This window comes from Pyxicephalus adspersus, chromosome 7, assembly GCF_032062135.1.
Source record: "Pyxicephalus adspersus chromosome 7, UCB_Pads_2.0, whole genome shotgun sequence".
NCBI classification, from domain to species: Eukaryota; Metazoa; Chordata; class Amphibia; order Anura; family Pyxicephalidae; genus Pyxicephalus; species Pyxicephalus adspersus.
In genome coordinates this window covers 34,953,425-34,969,620 of record NC_092864.1, presented here as the reverse complement: position 1 = coordinate 34,969,620, position 16,196 = coordinate 34,953,425, and the positions used below count along the sequence as shown (strand labels likewise).

The 16,196-nt window shown below is 36.3% G+C and overlaps 1 protein-coding gene across 1 annotated transcript in view; it reads right to left on the bottom strand.

The window, feature by feature from the left end:
- Nucleotides 1–16,196, bottom strand: part of THSD7B (thrombospondin type 1 domain containing 7B) — a 313,336-nt gene that overhangs the window by 67,078 nt on the left and 230,062 nt on the right. The window lies entirely within an intron of this gene.

Here is a 16,196-nt window from a genome sequence, read left to right as displayed (position 1 = left end):
TAGGCAGACATCATTAAATGGGAGGTCAATTAATCACAGGTAAAGGAACCCCTAGAAACTTTTGGAGGAATCCAAGTTGGGAATGGTTTCCCTTTTCTCTTACATTAAAGGCTAAGAAGGAAGGAAGTTGAGAGGAGCAACAGAAGAGCTTGGCCAGCACAGAGAATAATAACACACTCCTAAAAAAAGGGGAGTGCTATAAAGTGATCCTGTACATGTGTACCATGACAATATAATATATATATATATATATATATATATATATATATATATATATATATATATAGTAAAAGTCTGTGGTTGAAAATAAAAAATAAATACTCCCTTCTCTCCATGCATATGAGAAGGGTTGGGTGGCAACTCCAAAGTAAAACCTCTCTTAAAAAAATGGAATTTCTTTATTGAAATATCAGTCCTTTTCTTGATTTGCCAATCTGTATCCCAGATAGGACTACTGTAGACTGCCATAGACATCAAATGGTGTTAAAGTCAAATATTATGTTAATTGTCAAATGTCTGACAGTTACAGTAATACTGACTGATCTGTGTGGGGTGTGGGATGTGGGATGTGGGCTTTGGGTTTGGTTTTACTTACTCTACAGTAGCAGCTTACATAGCAGGGAATGCTTCTTAAAAACCAGTAGCCAATTGGAGCACCTCTTATATACCACCCCTCTCAAACACACATATACATAGCTCTGCTTCTATTGGATGCTGGTCCTCACGGGCAGAGGCATCCCTGGTTTTTTAATTAATTTAATTATTATTTAATTAATTTGCAATCTCAGCTCTTGTTTAATGAGTATGTTGAATACACAATCTTACAGACAATCAGGCCACTTGGTGAAGTATCTAGAATAATATATCTATATAGTATCTATATAATATATCTATATAGTATCTATATAATAATAATCTTGTAAAAAATAAAAACACAACTTACTGATAGATAAACTTAAAATTTAAAATCTGTATTTCGGCAGAATGCAGCTGTTTACCTTTAAACATTTTGAATATGAATATTTTCATACTCCAAGTTAACTTACACAATGGTTTCTTATATGAGGTCATTGAGGGTACAAGTGAAATCTGCCTACTCAAATCTCAAAATACATCTGTCTCTGTGCTACAACCTCCATCATTAACCTTCTGAAGTGATGTACTTTTCTTGTGACATTTTCAATGCAGTTCAATAGAGACGGGCTCTCCAGACTTGTCTGTACTGAGACACTTCAAAGATTGGCATTTCAAGATCAACTTTTCAACTTAAGTTCAAGGCTCGGGCTTGCCGCAAAGAAACTCACTCTCATGTCTCATTAAAGACACATTCACATCATCTACAAGTTAAATAGTTCTATTCAAGTATAATGGCAATCAAAAGGAGACAAAGAAGAGCTCAGCTCTGTTCTCAAACAGATGAAATTGTTGGACCGTGAAGAAGCATTTTACTTATTTAAAATAAAATGCCACTCAAAAACAATCATTTATAAAATGTATTTGTAATGGACAGCTGTAAAATGACCTTGAGTGCAAAAGTTTGCTTTGCCTCCGTAGTCACAGTATCAGTTACCTTAAAGGACATTTACAACTTGTGGCGCTGTCCTTTAGGTTGCCCCATCCCCCCCAGTACTGGTACCTACTGGTAAAATACTTTATTTCCTTCTTCACTGATCTGTGTTGCATTGCCCTTTTTAGCAATCCTATTGCTATCCATAGGAAAAATATTGTAATATCACCCTTATGCAAAGTGAGGTGATGTTGGGCAAGGGCAGGGAGAACCTGCATACCCATACAAATCCAAGGACAGTGTCACAGGCAATATGGAGCATGACCCCAGCAAATAATATATACTTTTAATTGTGCAATTTGTTATATTTAAAATTATATTTAAACAGATCCACGATCTTTGTTGCATTGCCTAACTTTTATTGTACATAGGAAAATGCTCAGGTACCTTTTTAAATTTAATACTTTCTATTCTATATTGTAATCTTTGTATCATAATATATTTTTAAGAATCAAGTGTTGGCACCTGCCCTAACCTGTAGAATTCACCACCCCATCCCCCTTCCTAGGGGTGTAAACTGCTCCTAGCTAACCGCCACCATTTCATTTATATTTAGGGAAAAAACAGTTCACATTGCAGAGGCTCCCACTCTTTGGGGTTGATTTACTAAAGAAATATAAGTTGCTCACATAGAAAAATAAACTATCCTTCAGCAAGGGTCATTTTCACTTAAAAGAAACTACTTTGCAAAGAATACCCAATTACATCCAAGGAAATCTAAAACCTCTGGGTTTTTTTCTTGTGCATAAAACGATGGTTCAAGTCACCAGAGCTTTATCCAATTTATTAAGGTAAATGAAATTTTCAATAAAATTGGAAAATTTGCTAATTGAACTGTCTAAATCCTAAAATAACTCAACCCCTTCACGTCCACCTACTTCAGAAAGTTCTGATGATGATAATGATGTTGAAACTATCTGGGTGGAAATGAAGATGGGCCAGTCACCCTGCTTATGGAAAATTTTGGCGGTAAAATGGAGACAAGGAGCCTAACTTACCAAAGCTCTCTAATACTAGAGAAGATAGACTATCACCTAGTGAACCTGGCTTGAATGATTGAAAACATTTGCCGAATTATAGCAAATGGTTTTAAGAAATCTATTCCAGGTTTGCTGGATCACCCAGGTTCTCTCATGACCATTTATCGTCTCCAGTCTTGGAGAGTTTTTTTAAGGCCCATTGTGAAAACAGAAAGGCCACCTTTTTAAAGAAGCTATGCAGCACAGGATTACCTAATAAACAAACATAATGTGTAATAGATATGCCACAATACACCTAATCAATTGTAGTTTATTGTGCATGAAGGTCAGGTTTGGGTATAGACACAGAGACTGCTTGATTGCATCTTTTAAGTGGACCTGAATTTGAAAAGTGAAAATTTGCATTGTTATAGGAAACTATTAGGGGTCTATTTTTAAAGCAATTAATTTCACAGTCACTGAAATATTCCCTGGTAGAGAATCTTTCAGGTCCATGTGTTTTATTGGTAGCAATTGGTTCTCCACCACTGAATGTATCAGTATTTGTCAGATTTTCTGCTTTATAAACAGTCCCCTTAGAAATATTTATTGTGTCATAAAAGTTCCCTTGAAAATAGCAGTCCAGTTTTTGGTATGCAAGTGTACCTAGGCACTCTGAAATGTAAGATGCACTACTGCCTTGCACTATTTGTCTTAAGAGATTTGGAGTAAGATTTGGTGATATCATCTTAAGTTCTGCTCACGGTTCTCCTTGCTGGAGGCTCTGAAATGAGGAAGCAAAGCCTTGTCTACTGGTAACTAGTCCTTTGTCCTTTACCTACCTTTATGGGCATTTAATATCCAAATAGTGCTAGATTTTATTTCAGGAGAAATGCAAAAAAAAACATACAATCCTCTTTTTCATGGGTCCTAACTAATACGGTATCTGTGAAGCTTGTAATCTATAGGAGAGAGATAATATGCAGAGATGACAAACTCTCACTCGCTGCTGTGCACCATCCTGGCATGAAATAAAGCCTTTCATCAATCATAATTATGACACAACCTTCTATAATTTCTTAAATGACAGGATCTCTGCAAATCCATTATTCTTGCTGGATACAGTGAATCACTCATTTTCTAGCTGCCTGGGCAATATTCCCTCCAGTCCAATTATTGAAAGACAAATCCATTTAGTGAAATAATTTACACTAAATTCTCCCCATGTTAGGTGCTTAAAATCAACCATATGTTGGCCCTTTATAAACATAGCAGCTATCTGAATTTTTCTTGAGTCAATAATCTACATTTAATAACATATACCTTACTATTCTCCCCCCAATTTTTCTGCATTTTTATAAACTCATAATTTATGTATTTCTGGATCAAGAACCAATTTTTCAATGATAATAGTTCATGAAAAAATAAAAATAATAAAATTTGTAATATTTCTTGCATTGGCGATGTATAGTAGAAAAAAAAAACCTCACTAGCTATGCAAATAATTATGTGAATTTTAATGTTACCATGTTTTGAGTCCATTCAAGCCAACATATTTCTTCTGAGCCCTGATGAAAAGGAGTTGTTTGCCCCCGAAACACGTTGGATAGTACAATGAGTATTCTGATGAATGATTACATTGACCTAGACTCATTTTGGTCTTATGCTCTTTATAGAACTTTCTACTTGGTGACCCTTATTCTGGGCAATCCAACTGGAGGCACTTTGTTAGGCAGGGGTCACCTCACCAGGGCCATTGGACCATTCCATTGGATATATCTGAATCATGATTATATTCCAGACCAATATTTTTCCAGGCCCCTCTATAAGATCCCTATAATGGATGCGACCATTGCCAATGGGTTAAAAGTATACCACGCAAATTGTGCTGCATTCATTGGTAGCCATAGAAAAAGGTAGGTGTTGCCTTAAAAACATGTTTTATTGTAACAAGCCATAATATGCACCAAAAATACAGAGGATTTCAAAAGAATATTTAAAAAATGTTTTAAATTCTATAAGCTAAACAAGATGATTGCTGTATGATAATGAAATAAACTTGTGTGAAGAAAACAATAGGTAAATATTCATTCATCACCAATAATCATTATTCAGCTTTTGGTAAAGAGGAAATGAGATAGGGAGGTTTTCTGTGGTCCAACAAAATGTACTGGATAGTGATTTCACTGCAGAAGAGGTACTGAATTGCTCACTGAAAGAAGTTAGGTATTTTCCTGTAGCATTTTTTAAAACAGACAAAATATGATATATATATATATATATATATATATATATATATATATATATATATAGTAAAAGTCTGTGGTTGAAAATAAAAAATAAATACTCCCTTCTCTCCATGCATATGAGAAGGGTTGGGTGGCAACTCCAAAGTAAAACCTCTCTTAAAAAAATGGAATTTCTTTATTGAAATATCAGTCCTTTTCTTGATTTGCCAATCTGTATCCCAGATAGGACTACTGTAGACTGCCATAGACATCAAATGGTGTTAAAGTCAAATATTATGTTAATTGTCAAATGTCTGACAGTTACAGTAATACTGACTGATCTGTGTGGGGTGTGGGATGTGGGATGTGGGCTTTGGGTTTGGTTTTACTTACTCTACAGTAGCAGCTTACATAGCAGGGAATGCTTCTTAAAAACCAGTAGCCAATTGGAGCACCTCTTATATACCACCCCTCTCAAACACACATATACATAGCTCTGCTTCTATTGGATGCTGGTCCTCACGGGCAGAGGCATCCCTGGTTTTTTAATTAATTTAATTATTATTTAATTAATTTGCAATCTCAGCTCTTGTTTAATGAGTATGTTGAATACACAATCTTACAGACAATCAGGCCACTTGGTGAAGTATCTAGAATAATATATCTATATAGTATCTATATAATATATCTATATAGTATCTATATAATAATAATCTTGTAAAAAATAAAAACACAACTTACTGATAGATAAACTTAAAATTTAAAATCTGTATTTCGGCAGAATGCAGCTGTTTACCTTTAAACATTTTGAATATGAATATTTTCATACTCCAAGTTAACTTACACAATGGTTTCTTATATGAGGTCATTGAGGGTACAAGTGAAATCTGCCTACTCAAATCTCAAAATACATCTGTCTCTGTGCTACAACCTCCATCATTAACCTTCTGAAGTGATGTACTTTTCTTGTGACATTTTCAATGCAGTTCAATAGAGACGGGCTCTCCAGACTTGTCTGTACTGAGACACTTCAAAGATTGGCATTTCAAGATCAACTTTTCAACTTAAGTTCAAGGCTCGGGCTTGCCGCAAAGAAACTCACTCTCATGTCTCATTAAAGACACATTCACATCATCTACAAGTTAAATAGTTCTATTCAAGTATAATGGCAATCAAAAGGAGACAAAGAAGAGCTCAGCTCTGTTCTCAAACAGATGAAATTGTTGGACCGTGAAGAAGCATTTTACTTATTTAAAATAAAATGCCACTCAAAAACAATCATTTATAAAATGTATTTGTAATGGACAGCTGTAAAATGACCTTGAGTGCAAAAGTTTGCTTTGCCTCCGTAGTCACAGTATCAGTTACCTTAAAGGACATTTACAACTTGTGGCGCTGTCCTTTAGGTTGCCCCATCCCCCCCAGTACATATATATATATATATATATATATATATATAATTGTTGATAATTCATCCCTCCCCTCAGGCACGTTGTCTTGGCATCACCTTCGATTCTGACCTTTCTGACCTGTCCCCAGAGATCACTGGACTCCTTGTAAACGCTCTTATCATATCTTGCCTGGACTACTGTAACATCCTCCTCTCTGGTATTCCCCTAACCCGACTCTCTCCTCTACAATCTATTATGAATGCTGCAGCCAGACCTATCCATCCGTGCCGCTGCTCTTCTTCTGCTGCATCTCTTTGTGGTTCTCTTCATTGCCTTCCATTTCACCTTAGAATCAAACTCAAGCTCCTGTGTTTTGCCTTCAAATCCCTCCACAGTTCTTGTCCCACTTACCTTTCTTACCCAGTAGAAAAATACTTCTCTACCCGCTCTCTTCACTCCTTCAATGACTACTAACTTCCTTTCTCATAACCTCATCACATGCACAGCTCCAAGATTTTTCTAGGGCTACCCTGATTCTTTAGAATGGTCTTCCACTACCCATTCGGCTTGCTCCTACTTCCCTGCTCCTTTAAAAGAGCCCTTAAAACCCATCTTTTTCAATTTGGTTACCCATCTTCTTCTGTCTCTTAAAACCCTAAATACTTTCCACCATTCCATATCCCCCTATCTATTGTGTGATACTCTCCCCCCCTCCTAGTTTGTAAGCTCTTCAGGGCAGGCTTCTCTCCTCCTCCTGTGTCACTGTCTGTATCTGTCTGTCATTTGCAACCCCTATTTAATGTACAGCGCTGCATATTATGTTGGCGCTTTATAAATACTATATTAATATGATAATATAAGAAGAAGAAGGCATGAATTGTTTAATTACAATATGCCTGAAAAGTACTTAAATTATGAGAAATAATATCTTGAATATTTTATCCTTGAATGGCACTACAACCACAGCACCCTTTTACACACATTTCTATTGGTTTGTCAATGCGACAATAATTTAGATAGGACCATAAAAGAAGTGCAGGATGCGAGCAGCCTAGGCTTCACTTTTCTAGCTTACGTTAGGGAGAAATTTGCAGTATTTAATTTCTAATACCAGTTTAGGTACAAAATAACTACATGTTTACTGTGAGGACTGTGAGAAATAAAATCATTTCTATTGCGGGGAAAATGAGGACAACCGTGCACAACAATAATTACCCCATTACATCTACCATCTCTGCAAATGCGATGCGACTTTAGACACTAAATCATTTTTTTTTCTATAATAAAATGTTCAGTTGCTGTAAATAATTCAGTAGCTTTTCAGATTCTTTAGAAGAGTTGAAGTAAAAAGTGAATCAGAGTTATATCGCAGTCAGCAGCGTACAGCTTAAAGACTCCTTTTATATCAAACTGGATCCCCACCCACACGATTCATGGCTGTTCTAATAAAATAAAGGAAGGTAGAAAAAAAACAGATGCACAAGAAATCTGAATTTTTCCTATCTTTCTCTGAAGGGCAATTCAACAGAGCAGAGAATAGCTACCAATTATATCATCAACTGTACTCTTAATTGCTGCCTTACAAGCCCCGGGGTAGACTAAGTGAAGGTGCAGCACTAACACAGAAGGTATTTTTATAGAGAAGTTTTGTTTTCCAAAAGTGTTCCCCATCATAACAGAATCAGATAAACATATTTCACAAAAAAAAAATTAAAGTAACCCTGTACTAACTAGACCTTTCAATATATGAAATATTAAGAAAAATGCATAAGTGCAGGTTTCTTTGCCAAAACCTGTACACCAAAAATATCAATTGATCCAGGGATAAAGGCAACCAAAGTTCTTGGAAGTCAAGCATGGCTCTGACAATTACACCTCCCCAGAACCCCTATTGATCAGATAGATTCCCTTTACTTTAAAGAACCATTTAAGAGGTTAAGGAAGAACAAAATGCATGTTTATTGTATTCTTGGCTTGTGGCAGGCTATTTATAAGTATGAGCATGAGCGATAGCCCTGACAATTTTGCATTTAACTGACCAATCAGATTGATAATTAATCAACTGGAAGTCCTACAACACTGCATACACAAGATTCTGCTATTCTGACTAGATAGAAAGCGTTCAAAGTTCTGCTTGGCTGAGTGACAGTAATGATGTACAAGGAGATTTATCAAACCCTCTTCTAAAGAGCATAGAGATGCCTGCAACACCCAATATCCCTGCAACCTAACTTCCTAGCATTCTGATGATAACGGTCTTGAGATAATTTGCAACAGCAGAAACATAAGGCGACATTTTTATTAAGCAATTATTCTGACATTCACCAAACATTCATTATATATGTATAATTCAGGTGCTTGTGTTTTAAACTACAGAGTTTGATTCACCAACAATGATTGTTTGGTAAAGTCACATTCATTGCTTTATAAATGTGCCCCATAGTGTCAATGAGCACTGTACCCAATGGAAACCCTTTGAGGCTTTGCCTAAAAATAAGCTAAGCAATAAAGATGCAAAAAAAATCAATGGGGTCTAATTTTAAAGCAAAAAAATCTGACCTTCACCAAATTTTCTTTGGTTGAGCATCAATCCCTGCCAGTGAAAACAGACTAAACTGGAAAATACGTTACTAGAGAATGTTTGGTCAATGTCAGCATTAGGATCTACTTTATAAATATGCCCCTAAGCTTATAGTGTAGCAGCACTGTAGAGTAGTTCATCCTAATAGTCCTCAACAAAACACTGAAGTCCTCCAAGTCCTTCTTTTGGCAGCTCAGCTCCCGCGTGTAGGAGAATTTATTTTGCTCCCCCTGAGCACTGTGCTTAGCAGCTAAGCTAATTCTAATTCCCCTTCTAAATACTGACTCAGCAACTAAGCTCCCCCTCAGCAGCCTGGAAGTATCTCTGGAACCATGGTGCAGGGTGAACTGAGCTGCTAAGTCACTGCTTGGAGGTCCAAGGCTGGACGGGCAATTTCATTACTCCTGTGGTAAGCTTTAAAGATGAATTGCTCCACAGTGCCTGCACTTACTGTTGTCATTGAGGGATTGTTTTAAAGTTAAATATACTGCTAGTAAGAGTATATAAGTACTTGAATGATCACAGCCTGGCCAGATGTTAACATTTAACAGCTTAGGAAGAAAAGCATTTAGCCTTACAGAAAGTCTTATGTTATTCAAATTTGCAATGAGCAAATTATAGACCAAAGTTTTTGGGTAAATAAGTGCAGTCACCTATATATACGCCGCACATTTACAGGTTGTAATCAGGAATAAAAATATTGTTAAGTGAATGACAATCAATACAGAGAATAAAATACCAACCTGAGCCTTTGCCGAGGGGTGCGTGACAAGCAGGAAGAAAAGAGAATTACACAGCCATTAGTTCACTTGCTCCATGACAAAACGCCCTGCAGATGCTTAACACAGTTTTATATCTATTTTTTTTTCTATGGCGGATGCAGCATTTCTATATAACCCTCATAAGGATTAGTTTTGGTAAAGAAACCAAGTATGTATATAACTCCATCTGACACTAAAGTGAAGTGTAACGAAGCTAGTCAAACATTTACATATTACACAAGGCACATAAACCATATCAATAACGTCTCTTATTTATAAGATATATGATTTAATGCAGTAAGAGAACTGTGCAACCTTATGACAAAGTGTGGTAATGGCAGAATCACCAGGCAAATATGCTTAAAATTGACAAATAATGAAGTCACCACCAAGGACTGGTAAGCTGTAATATAATACATGTTTTTGAGGTTCAGGCTTTTAAAAGCAATACAAATGTGTTAAAAAAAAGCTCTCACTGTCCTCTGAAGCTCCAGACATTGTGACCCAATTCATCCTCAAAGTTCAAGAAGAGCATTAGTTCACATCCAGTGTCAGCATTCTGACACTAAAGAGAGGAATAGGGGGAGTTGACCTGCTGAATTACTACTGGAAAAGGGGGAGCAGGAGGAGGGGAGCTTCTATAAAGGAACCACAAAAAAGTGGTGGTGGGGGGGTACACTATGATATAAGACATGCACAATGCCTGCCAGAAGTCTTAGCATTCAGGCTGTTATTTTCAAGGCTGAAGTCAGTATTACTTCTGTAAGGAAATCACAGCGTCTTTTTTTTAAGAATTCCTAAATAACTAAAATATTTATAAAAGACCACAGTTCAACTTTAAAGTGTAACTTCAGCTCCAAAGGAGGTTTGAATATGGTCTTAGATAGGCAAGGCTAAGAACATCTTTTTTATGGCTGCCTGTGTTGCCTTTGAGAATTAGAACCTATGTCTGATTTTTCCTGGAATCTTCCCCAGTGACAGATAGATTTCCCATCACTTTCTGTATCATGAGCATGCCCCCTTCTCTACGAAAAAGCATTTTGTAAAAAAAAGCACTTGTGTAGCTGTAGAAGATTTACTCCAGTTCCTGTTTGGTTAAACAGCAGGACAGAAATTATCACAAGCCTGGATAGACAAAAAACCCAACAGTTTTAACTTTTCTCTGCCTTATCCACAAAAAAAAAATGATGGCAGACACAAGAAGACAAAAACAGCCCCTGCATTTCTCCCATATCAATTTACACTGTAGTGTGGAGATATGGCACATCTTGATGCATAATTGCTATTTATTTGCTAAAATCAACAGACTGGAAAGCAAAACAATACAACATGTCAGCTGACTTGGGATTTCTCTTTTCTTGAAACAGCACTTTATATTAAATGCATGTATAAAGATATAATTTCATGTGAAGCCCCAAAAAGTCAATAGGTTTAATGAAATGGCTGAAATGAAACCAGTGGACATTTATCATATATTGTAGCTGTTGACCTTTACCATAGGTCATAGGGGTTCTGAATCTCCCCAAGGAACAGGTCAGGATCTTTGTCAGTATGAAAATAAAAAAATGGCTGTTTATTTGTCTAGAGAATCATTAACAACTTCTTGTGCTTTTAATGATCTCTAATTATCCACCAAACCAACATTAGATGAGCTGCACCAGATAGGATAAGGTAGTCACTTATCAGACCTTACCTCTGTAAGGTCTGATAAGTTACTATGGCATCTTATCTGGTGCATCTTATCTATCCTATTCTATACAGCATTCTATATAGAATGAAGGAAAAGACATAAAGCTATGTGGATTTTGGTTATTGAGTATTCACTTTGTAAAGTAAATAAACTTTAAGTTTATAATCAATTTGGTTTTATTTATCCTCCACATCCTATTACTCAACCTACATGGCTTAACCCAGTGTTTCTCAACCAGGGTTCCATAGACCAGCATGCTAATGTACTGTGAGCTGTGGATATAGTTGTTATAGCAGGGGTTTCCTACGACGTGAAAGTTATTTTGAAGGATTACCCCGTGTAAAAAAGTTGAGGAAAGCTGGCTTAAACAGTGGCTTTAGATATTGGACTTGATTTATTTAAGGTCTCCAAGACTGGAAAAGATAGACTATTATGGCTGAAGCTTGATGATCCAGCAAAATGGAATTATGTCCATAATGTTGCCTTAAGCATGGGTGTAAATGATGATACCCATGTGCCATGTGATTATTTTGATCTGCTGGAATGACTTGTTGGATGCAAAATGGTAAATAACTGGCAAAAGAGGTTTTAAATCAAACATCTTACTAATAAAGAGTCTCTTTCAGATCCTCTTTATGCTTTTTATAGTAAAAAAATTCTAAAATACGTAAATAAAGAAGTGCTACAAAGGGTCAGTGAACTAAACAACAAATGTTGGTAAGAATATTGAAAAAAAATTCCAAATTTTGGTCATATTGAAAGAAACTGAATTGGCAAGGAGCTATGCAAAATTGTAGAAAAAAAACTAGGTAAAAATGGGAGAGGGAGAAAAATAACATGGTCGATAGATAACATCCATAAAGTGGTAAACCCATGTTATAAAGCAATACATTGCATACACGTTGATAGCTGAAGTCATCACCAATGGGTTAAAGTTCCCCAAAGACCACAAGCAGCTATGATAGTTAAGAAAAGAGAAGATTCTGAGATCTGATGGTTTGGACCCAATTGTAGCCTGAAGGCTGCAGGTTCCATGCACTCACAAACATATATGTAAACTCGATCACTGTCCAGCTGGGACAATGGCATCTGAATCTACAACCAAAATCCAATCAAAATCCTTTGAAAAATCAAAACCCCTGCATTTATCTTTGTGAATTGACTTTACCTATAAAGTTATGCAAAGACCAAAAATATAAAACACATTTGGTAAGTGTAATTATGGGCCATGAAGGAAACATAGACATACCTTTGCTGATAAGGAGAACATTGTGGTGGTGATGGCACACTGGTGATTGTACCCTAGATATATTCTACATAAGGGCTTTAGACTTTTTTACACTTTTTATATAATTCAATAGAATACAAAACTGTATTAATGAGTTAAAATAGAAAAACAAGCTTGAAAGTAAATGTAAAACTATCTCCACAAAAAAATATAGTCTTAGAGGTCACTAAAAGCAGCAAAAAAAAGGACTATATCAATAAATAATGTTTACTCCTTGCATGAACATGTAAAGCAGCTAAATGTGCTTGCACTGTAGGAAACATATTCCTAGGTGGCCTAATTAAAAGAAAGATCTACTTGTCAGCTATAATGTGATCTCCGCAGAGTACATTTATCATGATTATTGTACAATTTGGAGATATTGGAGATTATCATCACAGCTCAACAAGTGATTAATGAGAAGTGGCAATGGAGGTACTCGTAGAAGTGTGCACAGTCTTAGAATATAACAAATAAATAAGTAGAAGAGGACACTGAAATTTGTTCTGTTTATCCCAGGCTGGTATACCATATGATGTCAGTGCTCTAAGCGTTCATGTCCACCGCCTTTTTCCTGAAAACTGAAAGTACTGAGAGATACAGCTTAAGGAACCTTTTCTAAGGGCATATATCAGCTGTCATTGCTGACCTCCGCTTATAAAAATGATATTTGCTTGGCTTTTATACAGACTGATTGTCTTTAAGATTGGTGTAGAATATTACCTGCTGCATGCCGGTTATGGGTTAGTGAAACCAAACAGAGCCTGTTAATAGAGCTTCCGCCACCCACTGATACTTACCTTACTGCCACCATGTTCACCCGTGAACCACACAATTCTTCTCTCTAGGGTTCAACTCGGAGTTAATTTGTTTCCCAAACTAGGTAAATAAGCACCTCAGGCTGTACCCCCTAACAGTTCTTTTCCACCACAAAATTGTGTCTTTTCTGGAAGCTGGATGCTAAACGATGACAATACAGGGTATCATGGACCTGCTCAGCTATAGCAGAAGACCCAGTGCATTGTGTGACCAACCTGAAGACTTCAGAAAAAGGTAATATTTGTATACATATATCAACCCTTTTCTGAAGTCTTCAGGTTGGTCACCCAATGGGCATGATTTATCAAAGCTCTTCAAAACTAGAGAAGATAGACTATCATGGGAGAACTTGGGTGATCCAGCAAACCTTAAATGGATCTAGTCCAGGATTGAAACCATTTGACAAATAGTAGCAAATGATTTTAAGAAATGCATTAAAGGTTTGCTGGATCACACAGGTTCTTCCCTGATAGTCTAACTTCTCCAATCTTGGAGAGCTTTATTTAAATCTGGACCAATGTGTTAGGTCTTCTCCAAGAGGTGCGTGCATTCACAGTATTGATGAAAGGGGAATGGTAGGGAAAGGATCTACCTGGGAAACTTTTTCAATGACCTTTCTTAGGTGACAGTGTTTCAACTCAAGCACTTCATCCACAGAGGAAGGGTAGAATATTGCATTCTCTAGAAGACGTGGAATTACTGGTTATTTGTAAAGAATCCTAAACGTGAACAGAGAAGTAGGGGAATGCAAGGTGCCTTAAAGGGAGTGTGTTATTGTTCAGCGCAGATTCTCTTTAAACCAAAGACAGTCAGCGAACTAACATTTTAAAAAAGGAAATTAGCAATGGCAGGCTACAAGTCTTTAATCCTGGTGTACTTTGGTTTGTAGCATCCATGAATGGGCCCCATCTTTAAAGGCTTCTTCTCAAATCACAGTAATAGGGACCCCCACAGACTCCTCCCTGGCAATTCAAGGGAAAGTCACCTGGCTTAGTCAGTCCAGGGGCTCTAAACATCCCTACTTCTAGTATTGCATGGTGGGGGAAATCCTCTTATCTGCCCATTCTCCACCTAAATACTGTATATTTGTTTTTGAACTTCCACCTAAATTGCTGTCAGACTTTTCCATTGGCAGTGGGGCAAAATACACTGTTAATGGATGGATCCTATTTCTTCAAAACCAGACTTTTCTCTAGCAACAAATGGAGCCAACGTTTACATTCCCAGGGAACAATCAAAGCCTAGAATAATAAAGTCAGTTCTAGACCCATATCTCCCTCCTCCCCCCAAAATGAGCTAACACCAAAGAGGCTCTGCACTAAACACTGCTACACATCAAAATCAAGGTAACATAATGCAGTAAGGTTACATATATAGTAAAGTTCAACTTTATATCAAAATAAAACCTAGTTATCGGAGCTCATGTTCTGTATGTTTGTTTTACGTCAATGATATTCCAAGTGGTAAAGGAAGGATCAGGATGACAGCCCTAAAACCTTTTATAATTTCCTTGCACACAGCTTGCTCTTAATGTCCTAGCTGTTTTTGTTCTTTACACACATTTGTAGAAGTTCCCTTCAGCTATGACACAAATTAACTTCAGATTGCAGGCTATCTAGTCCTGTTAAACACATCTTTTTAATCTGTCTACAGCATTAAAAGCACACAAATAAGTATCGCCCACCGGATAGGAATCCTCACAAAACTCCTAACATGTATAACACCAATGTTTTATTCCTGTTCATTGCTGCAGTGATTTTGCACCCCTCGCTGAGATCATCACTTGTGATTCTGCTGATCATTTTGTTAGAAGTTTAGCACATCTGGTGAAGACGAGTAAAAATTGAATTCATTAAGCTGCCAGCGTCTAAATAACCCCTACATGCAAGAATAATCTATTTAGAGCATCCCTTTAGCAACAATGCAGAGGGATATTAATGCAATTTTACAGAAAAAAGCTATTATAATCTCATTAGGATGATGAAAGATTTTCCCGCAGCCCACATAGAAATATGAAACGCTATTTATTCAGAAATTTGCTCTTTAATTGTAAGAAAAGAAAAAGATGAGATATTGGATATTGTCATAGACAATATGATAGACAGAAAGAAAGAAAGATAGATAGATAGATAGATAGATAGATAGATAGATAGATAGATAGATAGATGATAATGAAGAAGATAGATGAATAAAAAAAGAGATGAATAAAAAAAGATATATAAAGATAAAGATACATATGGTAAAGCTTCTATAGCAAAAACAAATCACACTGAATAAAAGTTTTTGTAAAGAAACAAACTGTTAGATGTGGGACTTTAAATCTGGCAAAACCATTGGATGTCTGACATTTTCTAAACATATATCCATCTGAATCAGATCAGATAGCTAGCTAGCTAGATAAATAAATAAATAGATGGATAGAAAGAAAGTTAAGATAAGATAATATAGGATAAAGCAATAACAAATATCTCCTCCGTTTGCTACCCCTATTTAATGTACAACAGTGCATAATATGTTGGTGCTATATAAATACAGTTTCATAATAATATTTATGACTTGACCCTCTATAGAAAAAACAAATCAGATGGCTAAGATACACTCATAGGATAGAATAAATAAAGCAATGGGGTAGATTGTCTGATTTCTAAAGACAGCCCTATCCTCATGATCAGCCTCTGTAACTGATTAAATTGTTCCTGTCATTCTACTATACTGAACAAAAAAATTAAGGAGAGAATCTGCTTGATTGCTATAGGCAGCAAGAACTTCCATCAAAAGTGTTATTTTGTTTTTAGTGAATTCCTGTATCTTAGGAAGGTTGTGTTTTTTTCTGTATAATGGTAAATAAATTAGGGTCATTTTAGATCTCATCTTCGTAGCATCTCTTTCTCTGGACCAGATGCCGGCACGATGACTCCATCTCTTCTACACTG